The sequence below is a fragment of the Mytilus edulis genome, chromosome 5 (assembly GCF_963676685.1).
Source record: "Mytilus edulis chromosome 5, xbMytEdul2.2, whole genome shotgun sequence".
NCBI classification, from domain to species: Eukaryota; Metazoa; Mollusca; class Bivalvia; order Mytilida; family Mytilidae; genus Mytilus; species Mytilus edulis.
The window spans coordinates 36,689,285-36,708,577 of NC_092348.1; the positions used below are offsets into that span (position 1 = coordinate 36,689,285).

General features: G+C 32.3%; 1 protein-coding gene across 1 annotated transcript in view; it reads right to left on the reverse strand.

Moving 5' to 3' along the window:
• Window positions 1-11,839, reverse strand: part of LOC139523576 (formin-J-like) — a 47,267-nt gene extending 35,428 nt beyond the window's left edge. Inside the window, exons 1-2 of the mRNA XM_071317698.1 lie at window positions 11,595-11,839; window positions 6,788-6,916 (exon numbers count right to left, since the gene is read on the reverse strand). The gene's annotated coding sequence lies outside the window, so the exon portion shown is untranslated. The remainder of the gene's footprint in view (window positions 1-6,787; window positions 6,917-11,594) is intronic.
• Between the last annotated feature and the right edge of the window lie 7,454 nt (window positions 11,840-19,293).

Sequence of the window (19,293 nt, forward strand, 5' to 3'; positions counted from 1 at the left end):
CTTGATTTAGCATTGTCCCCTTTGTCTGTGAAGGGCATATACACAATAAAGAACAATCCGCTCATATTCCCACTATCCAACAGCAATTGTACATGCTACTAGACCATATTTACAGATTTGAATTCTTTTAGTCCACATGTATAAAATTACGTACAGAATTAACAAGTAGCTGAAATGATGAAACATGAAACATGAAAACTTTTAAAATTAAACGCCTATTTCTACATATACAATATGTATTCAATGGCGTTGTACATAAATGACATATAAAATACAAAAATACTATACAAAAATACAATATGTATCTACTATACCAAAAATTGAAAATATACACTGTGATACACAAGAAAAAAGTCAGAAAAGTTCAAAATAATTTTTCGAAATACAATGTTTCAAAAACATGATGAGAACATAGAATGAACACATGCTTTGATAATGAAGGATTCCCCCCTTTGTTTATGAAGGATATACGAACAATAAAGAACCTTTCCGCTCGTATGCCACTATCCAAAAGCAATTGTATAAGTGAGTGGGCGAAATTTCATACGGACATAAAACATCGTCAACATGAAATAGATTAGCACGAAGTCGTCGTAATTATCAAAATTGTCAAAATGTCCCTCATTCAACTATTTACATTTGAGTGTAACCCCAAGGAAAAAAATCTAATGACACATGGGAACAATCATATCTACTTTACGATTACATTTCAACGTGTTTGTATTTGATAACTGATCGGACTCGAAGTTGTTATAAAATTGTTAAGTTGTTTATCAGTTTATAACGCTTGAGGTGTCCAGATTATGTCTGTCAAAGTGAGAGTTATAAATGGTAAGTCCTGAATGACCTTGGTATCGTGGAATGTAAGTCCACTCTAGGATACACAAACATTTAGACAAATTCGAGATCAATTGGGCTCCAAGGATATATATTTCTTACTAATTCGAAATTGTCAAATGAGATAAAAGCGTACTATAGTATAACTTCTTTTTAAAGAGATATTCGTAACTATATTTATATGTAAATATATACATATTTATATGGGCTTTCGAACTGAATTATTTTCATTGTTTAATTCATGATCGGTTTACGTTAACATCGTTCCTGGTAGGCCGCCATGATTTGTACGATCGTTAATAAGCCCAGAACAAATTTCAGCAACAAACCTCCATTGACGAAACCACAGCTTTAACGTTAAGAAATTTAACCAAGACGGTTTTTTTCTCTCTAGTACATACATGTATTGGGTACAGACAAAAACATATCCAATGCATGACTAAACGTTTTTCGATAAGCACATGATGCCAAAGTCACCTTAATATAATAACATTGGCGTGCATGTTCCAAATGATTACTTCTTTGTTATTTATAAATACTACTGGCCACTAACATAGGACAAGCACTCGCACCTGTCGATTCAATTTAAATTAACTTCAGTTGATTTCGTGGAATTTATAAATTAGTCTATTCAGAAATGTTGATATCAACATTTCCACTGAGCACAACTGAAACCTAAGTGAATCTGGCACATGGCTTGAATGGTCACCTAAAACTTAAGTGAATCTGGCACATGTCATGCATGGTCAGCTGAAACTTAAGTGAATCTGGCACATGTCGTGCATGGTCAACTGAAACCTAGGCACATGTCTTGCTTGGTCACCTGAATAGGTCATCTTTTATTTAGTAAGCGTTTTAGGGAGATCCAGAATTGAATTGGAAAAGCAAATAAACTGGCAGACGTTACTTCATGTCCAAATTTTATTTGTTTGAAAAGCTCGATCTAAGTTTGGACATTGGCTTTTCAAAAGGTCTTCCAAGCTATTATCCAAGGAAATATGCTCCAACTATAAATTATTTCAACATTATGGCATATTTTCAAAGATGTTACCAATTGTCTAACTTCAATGTTGTCGGATTGCGAGTTATCCTTGAAAAATTAACATACCTGGACATAATAAGTTCTTATTATTAGATGTACATTTGTCAAAAAAAGTTTCGTCAGACAGTACCATACATTTTGTACAGATGAATTCGTATTGGCGAAAAACATCCTTTAATGAAAAAAATTCGGAAACAGTCAAATTTTGAGTAATTATATTCAGCGTAGAATAACACATTCAGTTATGTAAACTATATGAGATGTTACATTAAGATTATTTTATTTTCAAATCTTAGCATGTTTTACTAACTTTCGGATTTTTACAATGCGAGAGTACGAAGCACAGTGATATTTGCTGTACTGTTTACTGAGTATAATATGTTTTAAATTATGCTTAACAGTTATTGAATTAAAAGCTCGGCAACCAAAAATCAATTAAAATACCAATCGAAGATAATTGATTTTCAACTTAAGGAAGTAAATTTATAAAAGATCAAAGTAATGCAGAATTAAATATTATGTAATACTATTTTAATAACTTTGTGTCACGTGACGAAAGCTTTATTATTTACTGAATTGCAATAATATTCCTAATCTTAAAATCCTATTAAGTGAAATGTTGGTAATCACTAAAATCAGAAGATTTACACCTGTTAAGATCAAAGATAAATACGTCATAATCTGTCAGCAAATTAGATGATTATTACAGGTACATGTTTAAATGGACACGTAATGACCATCAGCTATTTTTTTTATCTATTGATCGCATGTCCCAGACTATTCTGAGAGAGAAAACATCGTCATGCCACTAAAATGGGACACACATCCGCACCTGTTAATTTAATTTTAATTAACTTCAGTTGATTTTGTGGAATTTTTCTAAAAGGCCAAAATGAACATGTTTATATGGTCAAAAAAGGAACTTTATATATAATCTAGTTCATTATTAAATTCGAAGGGCTGTCTAAGAGTGGTGGCCCTGATAACCCTGACATTAATATTGGAAACCATTACGTACATGTATTTATTACATAATTTTATTTGTAAAGAACAATATAAAAATTTTAACAAAGTTTGGAGAAAAATATAGTTTAATAAAATTGAGAATGGAAATGGGGAATGTGTCAAAGAGACAACAACCCGACCAAAAAAAAAAACAACAGCAGAGGGTCACCAACAGGTCTTCAATGTAGCGAGAAATTCCAGCACCAGGAGGCGTCCTTCAGCTGGCCCCTAAACAAATATATACTAGTCCAGTGATAATGAACGCCATACTAATTTCCAAATTGTACACAAGAAACTAAAATTAAAATAATACAAGACTAACAAAGGCCAGAGGTTCCTGACTTGGGACAGGCGCAAAAATGCGGCGGGGTTAAACATGTTTGTGAGATCTCAACCCTCCCCCTATACCTCTAACCAATGTAGAAAAGTAAACGCATAACAATACGCACATTAAAATTCAGTTCAAGAGAAGTCCGAGTCTGATGTCAGAAGATGTAACCAAAGAAAATAAACAAAATGACAATAATACATAAATAACAACAGACTACTAGCAGTTAACTGACATGCCAGCTCCAGACTTCAATTAAACTGACTGAAAGATTATGATTTCATCATATGAACATCAGGCACAATCCTTCCCGTTAGGGGTTTAGTATCATACCATCATAACATATATGAGAAGAACATAACCCGTGTCATGCCAACAACTGTTTTTAGAATAAATGTGTTTAGTTCCGATGCAAAGACCTTATCAGTGACTCAATATTAACACCAAAATATGCAATCTTTAATGACTTGACAACAGTATCGTAATTATATCCCTTCTTAATAAGTCTATTCAAAGGTTTTGTAAGTTTCTGAGGTGAATACTGACACCTTTGTGCTTTATAAAGAATATTTCCATAAAAAATTGGATGTGAAATACCTGAACGTATTAGAAGTCTGCATGTTGAGCTATATTTACGAATGATGTCTTTATACCGATGATAAAATTTAGTAAATGTTTTGACTAGTTTGTGATATCGAAAACCCTGGTGTAATAATTTTTCAGTAATACATAAATTTCTCTCGTTAAAATCTAAAACATTGTTTAAGCTGATTTTGTCATCATTTTGAAAAACAATCACAGTTGTTTTTTTGTTTGTTTCGAACGACTTTAAAAAGATGTGGTATGACTGCCAATGAGAAAACCCTTTCAACAGAGACCAACTGATGAAACAAGTAAAACTAAGTTAACAACTATAGCTCATCGTATACGAATGTCGACAATGAGGAAAACCGATATCAAAAGCTTATAGACGATTTGGTATCCGACAATACAGTCATATACTTAACTCACAAATCGAATTTGAAAACTAGATTGAGTATTAAAAGTATTTTCAATTATTCGAAAAAAGGTGTTTTATTATACAGGAATTAATATTTTCATGCATTGCTTCTATTTTCTTTTTTTAGGACAATTTCCGTTCAATCAGCACATTTAAATGTCCAATTAACTTAAATCAATCTTTGATGAAATTGCAGTTTGAAATGACTATTTATTACTTTAATACTCATTTTGTCCCGCCCATACACTAAGGTCTGTTATTAAAGATGTTAAAGAAACAACCAAACTGTAATTCAATCGTCCAAATTACCCGAAATCAAGATGAACACTTGTATGGAAATGGTCTGCTCTTTTCAACAAAAGAAGTAGGCCATTTATTGGGTTTTAGTTTTTAAAAGAGAGAAATGGCTTTTTAAATAGTAGTTACAGCTAAGCAAAGCATCGGGCATATTGTTTGTTTTCAAATATCGTCGAAAGGAGTGCTAAATGGAGGAAGTATATCAAGAAATGCAATGTGTGTTGAAACGTCGACAAGGCAGCAACGCGACAACAAGACAAAACAGTAAAGCCATTTCAGTGTCAATATGTGACCATCTTTAAACATAAGAAACAAAATACTCACAGGCTTGTTATTTGAGGTCTTTAATTTATTGTACTGTGATCAAAATATATCTGTCCTCATTTGTCCAGAGTTAAAATACAGACGCCTATTATATATACATGTACTCTTGCCCAAAAAGTGGAGACATTTATTTTATTTTTAAAAAGATAATCTCTTTCTTTAATTATGAATTTCAAAATGTCTGAATATTTAATATAAATACTGTTCAGAATCACTGTCACACATGCATTTGAAACAAGAGGTAACAAAACATAGACAAAATACACCAAATATACCATTAACTGTATAAAAAAAAAGAAGATGTGGTATGATTGCCAATGAGACAACTATCCACAAGAGACCAAAATGACACAGACATTAACAACTATAGGTCACCGTATGGCATTTAACAATGAGCAAAGCCCATACTGCATAGTCAGCTATAAAAGGCCCCGATATGACACTACTGATACATAAACGTTCAACAAGGGAAAAAGAACACAAGTCACTAAGTGTTATTTTCGTCCATACATATTCAATATTCCTATCGGATTCCATTATAGTTGAGCATTTCTTGAGGTTGGGTAAAACTTATGCATGAAGGTAGAATGTATCAATAGATATTCTTTAAGTGCTTCTTAAGAGTGCATTCTTGATAAAGTTGTATGGTTAATTATCCATGCATGTTGAAATGTTGTGGCACCAGACTTTTTTTGCAAGTTTTTGCGGGAAAACATGTACAATCGAACGAGATAGGAGAGAAATAAAAAAAGTGACCACAATTTTCTTAAAGACGTGTCTCTTAATAAAAGATATCTCAATTATAAAGAAGTTTTTGTTGCTAAACATCCCCAAGGACAATAAAAATTCCTAAGTTAAAATTAATTTTGTGTGAATATTTAAATGAAAATGGTGGACCACCCTAAGTTAATGTACTTTGTCTATTGATATATCACCTGTATCTTACATTCCTTTCAATCATAATACAACAAATTAACGCCACAGGTAGACATCTTAAAATACCTGTCAACTTTTAACAAATATTTCACTTGGAATTTGAGTGTGTAAACAAAACATAATACGAAATATGCACACGGATGCTCATTCCTCTGTTGGTAGATTATATAATTCAATAATATGATATCTTATCTTTTAATGTTCCGTTGTGTTAAGCCAGAGATATATAACTATATCAAATTTCTCTGGTTATGCTGATTTTAAATGTAATACATATGGAACTATTCCAGCAAATTCCCCCCTCATCTGTCCATGAAACTATGAAATGTAAGAATCATGATTGGTTTTATTTATAAAACATAAATTAATATCACTTTTTAAGTATGTGATGCAAATTAATGGCTTGCGATGAGTTTTTGAAGAAATGAAAACAATATCCATATGCAGATCTAAAAGTACAATCATAGATATACCTTTAGTATACATTTTTTACTGGCATGCATTTTGATTTTAATACGATATTTCTAATCAGATTTTGTATCTTTTTTATTCACCATCATGCTTTTTGGCGATAACCTCCGTGCACTAAATAATCTCTAGCATAATGACACCAGATAGCTATAATCCCAAATGCAAGTGTTCAGATAACGGAACTTAAATGTGAACTTTACAAGACATCCAATTTCTCACGAGTTGCTTACGATTTGATTTCAAAAAGGCAGACAATAAGAAAATTTTGCTTTACTAATCATTTCTTTTCAGATAATGCAATCATTTATTCTTTAAATAAATTCATTTAACAATGTCGTACATCGAAGGTCAAAGATAAGGGTTTAAAAAAAAATAAGGAGAAGAAATAAAGACTTACAAATTAAATCTTACACAGGTATCTAATTAGGGCATTTAATTTGAAATAAATGAATGAATGAATGAACGAATAAATTAACATTTTCCACTTTGCATGGTTTTGGGTTAAGATCTTGTTTGAAAAATAAATAATAAAATAAAATCAACTTACCAAATGTGTATTATCCTTTCTAATTAATCATGAAAGTTAATCCGTTCGTCCAAATATTGTGCAGGTTAGACTTAGTTTCTCCTTGTTTATTTATTCCATCATCACAACGTTGTCGATATGTACACTGATCTGGTCAAAAATACAAAATGAAATACCGAAATTAAAAGATTTAAACTATAACAGATCTCGTTGAAGCTCGTATGACAAAGCTTTCATTGAACCGTTAAGACCATCACCGAAGTGATGGTTTTATTTCATTACATCTGATAAGGCAATTATATTTTTTTAGACCTAATGTAGTGAGTCCGGCAGTTTACCCGCGAGGTAAACTTGGTTCATCAGTATTTAAATACGCTTCGTGAAACAAGAAGATGGCTTGTTGACAAGTGTGAAAATATTTTTAAAACGATCATGTCACGGAGGTTTGAATAATGTGAAGTCTCCTGGAGGCAACAATCCATTGAGCAGAAAGAAAAAAATACCTTTAGAAAACATATTTGTGAAAATGTCATTAACTACAATTAAAAGCAATTGTTATTTACTCGTGTTACTAAACTTACTTGCCAACTCTAGCGACTAACGAATTTCCCTTACGAGGTATTGACCTCACTCCTGAAACCCTCCATTTTATAACATAAATACTCCAAAACAGGCATTCAACCGACTTAGAATGATAGTTATGCAACCCTTTCGAATCCATAGAATTTGTGTTTAAATACACTGTTACATATATGTCTTCTATATAAGAAATGCATTAGGTACTCTTGTACTTAAAATCCAGTTTGGAGAATTTGAAAAGTAGAAGCTTTTTGTGGGAAATAATGAGTTATTATAGATATATGTCGACTATAAAAGGGGGTACTGATCTTCCTTCCGTTTTTTCATTCATTCTTCCTCTTTTATTTTATTTTTTTGCATTTTCGTATCAATATTGTAGTTTTGCCTCTTTTGATGATGCTCATATAACATATGTCTTATTTTCGGTACAGCAATGATTCGGGATTGAAAACAAATGTCCATGTATGAAATGCAAAGTAAAATTTTCTGTTTTGTTTATGAAAAGAATTTGTAAATGTGACAGGAATATCATGAATTGTCACTTAACTTTATATTCATGCTAACGGTCATATTTTCCACTTTTATGTTTGATAAATGAAGCGGTCAGAATATATTCGAGAAAGGAACATACTTCAGGGAAATAAAGATTGTCATATTTTAGTTTTAATGTGTTTATTTCAACAGTGAATTAATAAGTCTCTTAAACAGTCTACTTTGTAGGACAGACCCAACGTTTTAAATTACTGAACAATTACTTTATAAAAGACCCAAATTTAAACTGAATAATTCATAAAACATATATTATTTCCCAAAGTAGGAAAAGTAATTGGACACAAGTTATAACAACATTATTGTCGTCCTCACCCTAAAGACTGATGGCAATAGTAACCTTGCACGTAGGAGAGATTTTTACGAGGGGATCATTTCGGTGAAGTTTCTCATAAAACTATCACATTCGGATAACAAGGTAAATGTTAGGTTATAGTACCAGACTTGATAGCCAATCCTTTATAGCTAGAAGAGTAATGTATAGTAAATGAGGGCCCTCATGGGGTTTTTGATTATGTGATTACTTGGCCGTTTTTTTAATGATTATTTGATTATTAAGCCAAATATTTCATGATTATTTGATTACCTAGGACTGTATTTTTAGTTTATGATTATTTGATTACTAAAGATAAGCAAATATTTAATGATTATGTGATTATATTGGCAAAAAAATGGTGATTATGTGATTACTAGGACCCCCCCATGAGGGGCCTCGTAAATGTTTTTAAACACTTGCATTGATTCACGAACAAAAGTCCCTGAACTGTGGTTCAAAAGCACTCGATCACTATTACTAAAGTTAATTTTGTCTTGAAGATTTATTCATAGATCGTTGGTGTTTAAAACGCAACTTTCGGCACACTTGACCTTTTCTTTTCGAACAGTTATACCAGGTGAAAGAAGCCAGAGTTTCCGGTGCCAACTACCGACCATCGGCAGGAAAAGTGGCAATTAACCACGAAATTGACCACACCTCGTCGAAGGTTCAAACTCACCATCATCGGCAGGAAAAGTAACAACCCTATACCTAGGATTTTATATAGTATGAACAACTTCACTGACCTATCCTAGTGGATTGTTAGTATTTTTAATAGTGCGTTTGACGTCATAGGTTATAGTTTGAATTTGCATACTACATAATAATTAAGTATCATTCTGCATTTGTCATTATTTTTAACAAAATATACTTCCACTACTACATATCATATGCTTTTCTGAAAGCTTATTACATACCATAACTTAAGCTGTTAATTTTTTTTGGTTTTGTTCTTAATACGGTAAGTTCAAGGTCAAAGCTTCATACAGAGCATATTAACCAAATAGGCCAGACAGAATAGTAAACATCCTTAAAGGATTGGTTTATAAATCACCATGCAAACAGTATCTGCATTAATTATCTTTGTATGGCGGCTCATGTATAAAATACCAAAGATACAATATTCGTTATTACTTACATTCATGTGTCACATGCAATAAGACGGGACATTCTTTTTCATTCATAAAACAAACTTAATAGCCGAAATTGTAGACAATTACATATTGGTAAACGCTTGGTAAGCGATTTAATACCTAAATACATTCCCACAATTTTCCGATCAATGGGATTAAATCGTCAGTTCGATTACCCAAAAACACGGAGGCGTGATTAATGGGAAAGAAAGGTATAAAAAGGAATTAGGGGATTAGAAAAGATCAAATTTTACAATAGTTTACAGTCGTTTTGTGCCGTTCTCACACCGCGGTGAAATGTTTTGGTTTATCCTTATTTCAATTTACAACTTATTTCAATTATTCATTGAAAACACCGCTAAGATGTCCCTTCTTATAATTTGATAGCCTGGGATCCTAGGCCGATATACATTAATTGAAACTACATAAGTTAAGGTATATATGTTCCGAACGCACCTACGATAAATTAGTACTACGATTGGATGTCTTATATCAGCTCTGGTGTACTGGTAGACAGTAGAGTGCTGACACTTAGAGGAGGTTAGATCAGCATGCCAGGCTAATATTTTAACGGTGATAAATTATTTTATTTTCACATATCAAAATTTGTACTATAGTCTAACTATGCAAATCCTTGTATATATGAAAAATGACAATTCATAAATTACTGATCATATACGGTATATGTCTCATTTAAAGGAAAATAGAATGATTTATGAAGTAAGAAAATACATAAACCTAAAAATTGCATTCAGACTCTTAAAAACTGGAATTTAATTGCTTAATATGCACATACATAAATATTAAACGTGCATGCATTTAATTGAATAAATATTATTTAATGTGATTTATTTCGCATGAAAGGGCATTTCAATGCACCTATACATATATATCGTCTGGATTCTTTGAAAAATTTGAATACATCATATACGGTTTTTTATTTGTCATATTCTTCTGATCAATAAATTAGCTGTATGTCATATTAACTGAAAACTAGTCGACAAAGGATTTTCAATAGCCTGTTGCGAACGTTCAACACAGCGATCTAACCCAAGGGCGGATCCAGCCATTTCAAAAAAGAGGAGTGGGGTTCAAACCAGATGTCCCAATTCAAATGCATGGATCGTCCAAAAATAGGGGGTTCCATCTCCCGGACCCCCTGGATCCGCCACTGTAATCCTTATTAGTTCTATCATTTACTTTATTAGATAATGCTAGAGTACAAAGGTCAGCAGATACAGAATGACTGGATCTTCATTTACCACTGTTTAACCTAGCTCAACACTAGAGAGCATCGTAGTTTTTGGCCCGGTTTGGTTCAATTTCCTCAATCTTTATTTGTTTGTAGTATATATGTATGTAGACTAAAACCTGTCGTTTCCTTTTTTGATTTTTCTCAGTTTATCTTCCTCTCGTCGTTCTCCGTTGCACTGCTGGCATTTTCTTCATTTTTAAATAGAACGAAAAATATACCAAACATGCATACTGTACATGTACATAATTTTGCCCAATTATGTGAAAGGTCGTAATCAGAGGGGTGCAATCGCGTCCCATTTGAAAAGACTATGGTATATTTTGCATTCTTGTAAGATATAATATTTCTAGAACAGAGTTGTTGTATCGTTTGAAGATCTGACGATATCCTTGGAAACGAAAACCATGATCTTTTGTTCCTAATTACACCTTATGTAAGAATCCGGGTTTTTGATTGGTTAATAGCCAGTGTATTTTTCACCAATTTACTGTTATCAAATGAATATCGTTCATTTTTAACGCCGCCGGGGTATTTGCTAAAAGGATATGCCTTTTTTACCCTCTCTGCGGTGGTATTTGCCAAAAAATACTCTATCCGACTGGACGCTTGTAACGTCACGATCATCAATGCGTTTTAGTACATTAACATTCGGTGTAATTAAACAGATATATCATGTTATTGAGGGGTATTTGCGAAAAATACCAGTCTTGAGAATGAATTTCCCTCGCCTTACGGCTTGTGAAATTTAACATTCTCTCGACTGGTATTTTTCGCAAATACCCCTCCTTAACATGATATATCTGTTCAAAATTTACCGTTTTATCTTATAAATAGAATCTACATGTATATATCATCATTCATATAAAAAACAAAACATTTAACAGTAAAAAATGAAATTTGAAAAAAAATATGTTCAAGTGTCAACCTTTGCTAAAATAACACTCTGAAATATGATAAATAGCTACATATAATTGAACATACATAAAAATTACTTACATATTTTTCGAGCACATGTTTCCTCAATTGATGACAACCTTAGAAAGTTATTTCTCACTTTACAAATAAAATATATGTTTATACATAGGTAAATGGCTACCTGTCTGACACATATATACAATGATACTCATGAATGAACGCGATCATTCGTCCTAAAATGACAGGTCTCTCGCATGGGTCAGGAAATAAAAGATCATTCATAGTAAATAAGACGCCATTAGTTCATAAGAGCCATTGATATTTATATAGGGATCACTTTTATACTTAGTGTATACATACCGACAGAGATATTTTCAATAGGATATAGATATCAATAGATAAATGTTTAGAACTAACACCTCCAAGATATGTACTAATTTGGGATCAATTGATTTACTCCGTTGTATACAAAATGACTGAAAGTTTGTATTTAAATCTAACAATTAAATATTTATTGCCATTTGATTTGATACAAATTAACTGAGGTATAGAATGGAAAGAAATTAGTGTTTTTGACTTCATAAGTAATTATTAATAGGTAAAATAAAATCGTATTTTCGCCTGAAACTTTCAAGCTGAGTCTAAACATTCCATTTATTTTTTAAACACACTTTTATTTCATTTTCTAATATATATATATAATATTAAACCTCAAAATTATTCTGTTTCCTGTTTGGTTTCGAAAATAAGAAATAAATAATTAACAGTACGTCTCTATATACTAGTACATGTATATTCAGTAATTATTAGCCAACACATACTCAAAACAAGAGATCTGATCCTAATAACGAAAATGATTTGAATAAATATCGTTAGTTTAACGTCCAGTGGCAAATATGTCATGATTCAAGGCTAAATAGTATTAATTAAAAATGAAATATTCATGTATGTAAACATAAGAATAATTGTACATGTACATGAAATATGACAATGGATTAAAAAAAATACTATAATGATATCTCTGATACGGCAAATGTCCATCTTCAGGTATATTTAGATTAGTTCATATCATAACTAGCTATAATTATTGTAATATTTAACCTTACAATTATTTCTATTGGTTAAATCTGGTGTATTCTTTGAAATCCTTTTTAATTTTTAATATCCCTTTTTCCTTTATAATGGCACTAAGAATAGCGGTTAGAACGTAAGTCTGCCTTAACATTAGCGTAAGATAGCTCTTAGGACAGATTCGATAGACATGTCCCTGGAACATATTCGTTCTATTATTGCCAATTAAGCGCAGATAATATCAAACTTCATTTCAACTTAAGCACTTTCAGTTATCTCGAGTGTTACAGATTTTAAACTGAAAATGGAAGGTGAAATATTGTATTCTTCTAAGGGGAATAAATCAATTAAATTTAAACGCGGAATATATGTATAAGAAAAGGAAATACGAAACATACAATACTTCAAAATAAATTTTGATACATATTTGTCAATATATCTATAGCTGCTTGCAAAACACGTAATCACACCTCTTGTGAAACGTCAGACTGTCAAATTCCCTAAAACAAAAAGTTTCGATACCCCCTGTTATATGACAGATATATACAATGTAAATAACTTAGGAATTTTAACTGAATGTCCTGTAACCTAGTATCTAACCACATAAGTATATGTTTTTTTTTTATTAGGACTCAATATTTGTAGTTAGTACAATAACCGTCACTTTTATGTTATCTGATGCTGCTTTGCTTTCAATTTTTGCTTTTCAAAATTTTTCTAAGAGATAATGTCTTTCCCGGACTAAACAACGTGGCATCTAATTATATGCAGTTTGTTGAGATAAGGCTTTATATGACCAGGAGATCACAAATGAGAGAATCATACTTTTCTATATATGTTTGACGTTTGAAAATACGTTTACGAGCTCATGATTTTTGACAGGCACATATAATGTTAGATATAACAGTTGTGGTTTTCTGGTGTCGATTTGTATTGTTTCCTTTTTATTTAAAATTGTAAAAATAGCAAAAAAAAAACAATATCACATGTAAAAAAACCTTTTAAGTAACGCGTACAATTTCTACCGCGTCTGATTGAACAATATCACCACAGGTCATATATTGAGGTTACCGTGTATGAATATATTGGAAACCACAAGAAAACGGTATAAATTAGAATAATTAAAGTAAGCTTTGCCTTAGGTTGTTTCATCCTTAGAAGTGGTAATGATCATATATAAAAACCATTGTTGATGGATCGGTGTGGTATATGTTGCTCATATTTTAGTTTAATACTATGTTGTGTTTTTTGTATTGTTATTTTGTCTTTTTCTTGTATTTGCCATGGCGTTGTCGGTTTATTTTCGACTTATGAGTTTGAATGTCTCGGTGGTATCTTTCACCTCTTTTTATAATGAGATGGTCCAAGGACACAGTTATCGTTTTTGTTGGTGTCTACAAATATAGTCCTTAGTGTGGACAGTTCATTATAACTTGCATTTATTTGTTGATACACTTTCCCAATTTATTTCTTGATATTTAATGCACGAATATTAAGTAAGGGGATGGAATTTGGGTGCTGAATCTTTATGTTAAGTAGTAATTTGGTACAGTTAAAAAAGGACAAAAATTAATTCGTCTGAAGCTGTCAAACTGAATTTAGACCCCTGAACACAGAATTGTCAGTATTTTGAGTTAAAGCTTGTAGAAGTTTCTATAATTTTGATATTATTTGTCCCAATAGACTGAATAGTAGTACACTACACTTTAAGAACCTTTTTCACGGCCGACACTCGGCTAACCGAGAGATTGGTCGGTTAATCTATATTGAGTAAGCGGCTATATCGGCGGTTGGTCTGTTAATCGGGCTGGCTAAAGTCTGTTAATCAGGTGTTATCGAGAAAATCATTGAAAGTTCAACATGTTTCATTGTATAACTTTCTAAATATATTTTCATCATAAAAAGTATTCATGTCTAACAAAACAATTCAATGTACTGAATTCAGTGGTGTCATTATTATTTTTCTAGCTTCGATGTACGATCTATAAAATGAAAAGGCGGGTTACTCATCAATAAATTTATACACATTTTACACACATAAAATATACACAAAATGACACATTGGTTAAATGTACTTGCATTCAATATTTTGAACATCGAAAAAAGAAAGGCATTATGTTTGTTAACCATATTGATATCATTGTGTGAAAAATCTACACGAAAATCTGTATTTTGGTGACATAAATCAATCTTTATTTAAAACCTGGTCTGTTAATGGGTCGGATGTATAAAACCCGGTCTGTTAATTGGTCTGTTAAGAGTTATGAATGGCATATTAAAAGTTAATGAAAGTATAATTTTATTGCTCTATGGGGTGTTATCGGATCAAATGGGTAGGCTCAAGACAAGCGGCTAAAATATACGAAAACAACACATGAGCAACGAAACATAACATATACGGAAACAACACATGAAATTGAAAATTGATAAAAATGGTTTCAAAAAGTGTAATATTAAAGTACTATTAATTTCATCCAAGAATGATCGCATATATCATGTTGATTCTGTTTAATTGTCATGAATGACACAAATTTGTAACCTACATTGGTAACCAGTATATAAATCAGAGATAAACGTCGTAATGTAACTAAACATAAGTAAGTAAAATATATTGGGATGACAAAATATGTAAAATAAAGAAAGAATAATGAGTAAGATAAATAAAATGTAGAAAAACATGACATAACAATTTAAAGAATACAGAAATAAACAATACCCCAATCCGGACCCTCTTGGTATACACGAGAATCTGGATGGAAACGCAGAATATAGAATAATAGATAAGGACAGTAGAGAGTGATACATTGCTAAAAACGAGAGAAAAATAATACTTGTTTAAGAATACACACATTAAACACCGATGGCTGTTGATACAGTAACGGATTGCGATGTACTTATATTAGTGACAAATTCTAGAAGTTTACATGCGGACAACTATGGTGGCAGGTTAATGCCATTTTTCGTTTTCGCGCTTAAGCGTTTTCGCCTTTCATATTCTATATGGCGAAAACGCGAAATTGCGAAGTCGAAAACGCGAAACCGATTTCGCCTTTTTGCGATTTTGCATTTTCGCCTTTTCCACTTCGCGATGTCGTGTTTTTGTGTTTTCGCCCTATAGAATATGAAAAGTGAAAACGGGAAAACGCGAAAACGCGAATAGAATTCACCGGCTACCATAGACAACTGTAGTTCTCCTCTGCACTTATGAAAAAAAGAAGCTAAACGTAATAAAATGAATTGAAACTTAAAATAATCAAATGTAGCTGCATTCGCTCCTTACGGTTACTTCTTTAGAATGATTTGTAAACAACATATGATTAAGTAATAGAAGAAAAGAACCAATTGGATGATACTGACGTATTAGGGTTTAACATCCAGTGAAAAATATCATGTTCATATGAGAACGAGAACACGTTATATGTACCCTGTGTTGTATTAGAAAGACACTTTCAGTCGGAATTAAGAACGTGCTACTTTGAACAGACACAAAAATTAAGGCTGATTGAAAACGTCAATAAAAAATTAATGCATATTCCAGAGGCCAATCCATATCACGCTGTATTGAAGTGACACACCCTTCAATGAAATGCAAAGAAAGTCAAAATAAAAATGCTCTTTCTAGGATACTGTGGCACCGTATTAATTGTCATTTTTGTTTACTCAGGAACATCTCATTCTTAAAATTTTCAAGGGGAAAATATAAAGGTAGCAAAATTATTGTCGTGGCTAAATAACTCTTAACTGACACAATTTCAATTGTCCAACCCATTAACAGACTTTATTCCCATAATTTTCACTAAAACGTGGTATTATTCACGTTATTTTACAATTACGAAATATTTACTAATGTCAATCTATTTTTTAGAACCACAGTACTATTTTTTGTCCTTTAAATGATATCTAAATTTGTTTGTTTCGCCTTTTATTGAAAAAATTGCTATGCGTATAAGCATAAATACTACATACTTGCGCGACGCCTTCTAGTTTTACTGAAAACTGCGCAGACTAAGAAATGTTTTTACAAGGGCAAAATGTTCTTTGATAGATATCATTTTGTCAGACACTTTTCTTTTTTTAATTTGGTTCTTATAACATGCCAAAAATCTGTATATATTTAATAGAGTTTAACATTAAATTAAGCGTTTTACTCTTAACAGACGTATAACCAACCCGATTAACAGACCAATTGCCTAAATAGCCGCATACTCAATATAGATTAACCGACCAATCCCTCGGTTAGCCGAGTGTCGGCCCTGTTTTTGAGATAGAGCAGGTGCGATTGTTTTAATTCGAATTTATTGTCTAAAAGAAATGCAGTACGAAATTACTGTGTTATCGGGGCAGATGTTTTCATTTGCTGGCTCCGGGTCAATCATTTAAATGCCTGCTGTTGGATTGTTAGTTCCAGAGACTATCATCCACTCAGAAGTCGGTGCTCCAGTACTGCCAGAAGTTATTTACATGATTGTCCTGTTATCCCTCGTTGATAAATTTAGAAATATAGAGAAAACTCAAATATAGATGACTAGACGTGAAATTGGCTACAATAAGATGATGTGGTATGAGTGCCAATGAGACCACTCTCCATCTGAGTCACAATGTATAAAAAGTTAACAATTATACGTCAAAGTACGGCCTTTTACACGGAGCATTGGCTCATACCATACACCAATCTATAAAGGCCCCTACAATAAATTATGTAAAATAATTCTTATAGGAAAACCAAAGATCTTAACTATACAAAAACAAGAAAAGAGAAACACATATGTACAAATGTTGAAACTCTAACGTTTCTAATGAAAGTAAATCCAGAAAATTGCCTACAGACGCACGAAATTTAAAAGTGTTAATTTTATTAGAAGTAAATCATATAGAAAAACTGATGCACCCAATGTGATTACAATTGGAGATTTTTCTTGAAACATATATAATAAATCAAATTTAAAAACAAAAGTTTGAGTACAGGACTCACAACTGAAAGGGGCTATACGAGGATGAGTTTTTCAAAGGAACATAATGATTTGATCATTTTTTCATTATTTTTGGTTAGTTTATTTTGTGTATTTAATTTTAACTTAAAATTCGTTTATTCTTTTAAAAAGTTATAATTTAACACTTTGTAATTTTTATTGTAGAAAGTAGTCCTGACAGTTGGACAATTTGTCGCTGACGTGTTCTGTGTTGTTGCGGACTTGCTTCTTGTTTGTTTTTGTGGAAGTGTGGCAACTTTATGTTAGATTTCTTTGAGTTTTACCCCCCCCCTGGTTTTTTCTTTTCGAATCTTACACTGATATTTACAGTATCACAGTTTCAGGTATGTTATTCGAGTTAAGTAATTAAAAATGTCGAAATCTGTTTAAAATCTTTCTAGACATTCCCCGTTTCTGATTCCCGATTATATTTGACAATTTTGACATTTTTCCCTATAAAAATGAATAAAAATATTCGTTACCAATCTGAAATGTTACCTTTAATGAAGTAATGTTTAACAAACGAATACATGCTGGTGAACAGTAATCTAAATATACACACTAGGTTAACAAACATGGTAACACACTGCAATCAACAGTAGCAAAAGGGGGACGACATATACTAGAGGGACAGTCAAACTCGTAGATTGAAAATAAACTGACAACGCCATGGATAATGAATAAAAAGACAAGCAGACACATAATTGCACAGAAGACACAACACAGAAAACAAAATACTTAGCAGCACGAACACCACCAACAACTGGGGTGATCTCAGGTGCGACGGAAGGGTGAGCAGATCCTGCACCACATGTGGAACCCGTCGTGTTGCTTAAGTTATTACAAATCCGGTAAATAGTCTAATTTGGTTGGCCACATTCGTGAAAAGGGAACGGTATTGTAGTTACGACATAAGGAACATATCCGATATCAACAGTGAAACGGTTATTCCATAACGGTCAATCAAATTATGTAGTTTAGGTATTCAATACAATGATGGATTATCAAGTTCCTCATCCTTGGTTGAAATTCCAAAGGAACATAGAACAGACTTATGCTTATCTAGGATTTCCTCTTTGGTAATTGTCGTGAGGGTATATGTTGAGTTTCCTAGTGAATTGCCAATACCAAATTCATTTATCAAGCAGTTTATGTGATGATATTTACACACAAAAAACGATGTTGTTTGGGGCTTTATCTGCGGGGACAACAACATATTTGTCATGGAGGTACGACAATTGTTTTGTAACATTTGGGTCTTTGAAAGTTGACGTAGCGTGGGTATTGATAAACCCATTTAGTTTCTTAATTCGTATCAACGACCTCACAGCCTTAATCCATTCCGAAATAATATCTACGTCTTCTTTCTCGCGTTTAGCCCATTGCCTGGCATGATCTTCGACTGAATTCATCAGTATTTTAAACAAATCTTGCACGTAAAAGACACCCTATAAGGCTTGTAGATTTTGATCACTGAAAGAGCAGGCTAATGCCACTACAAGGCAGCACTGACTCTCACCCGCAAAGTGGAAAAGGATCAGTGTAAGTTGCAAAACTTGTTTCCCAATCTACTATAAATAGATATGTTTAAACTTAACTAACGAATTTCGCAGGGAAGTGTTATTGACAATGATGAGGTCTACGGTAATAACATGGCCAGCCAGATTATTTGTGAATTGGAAACTACGACAGGTGCAATCAGGAGGTTTAGTCTTAAAGTCTTCAATGCTGAGATCTTG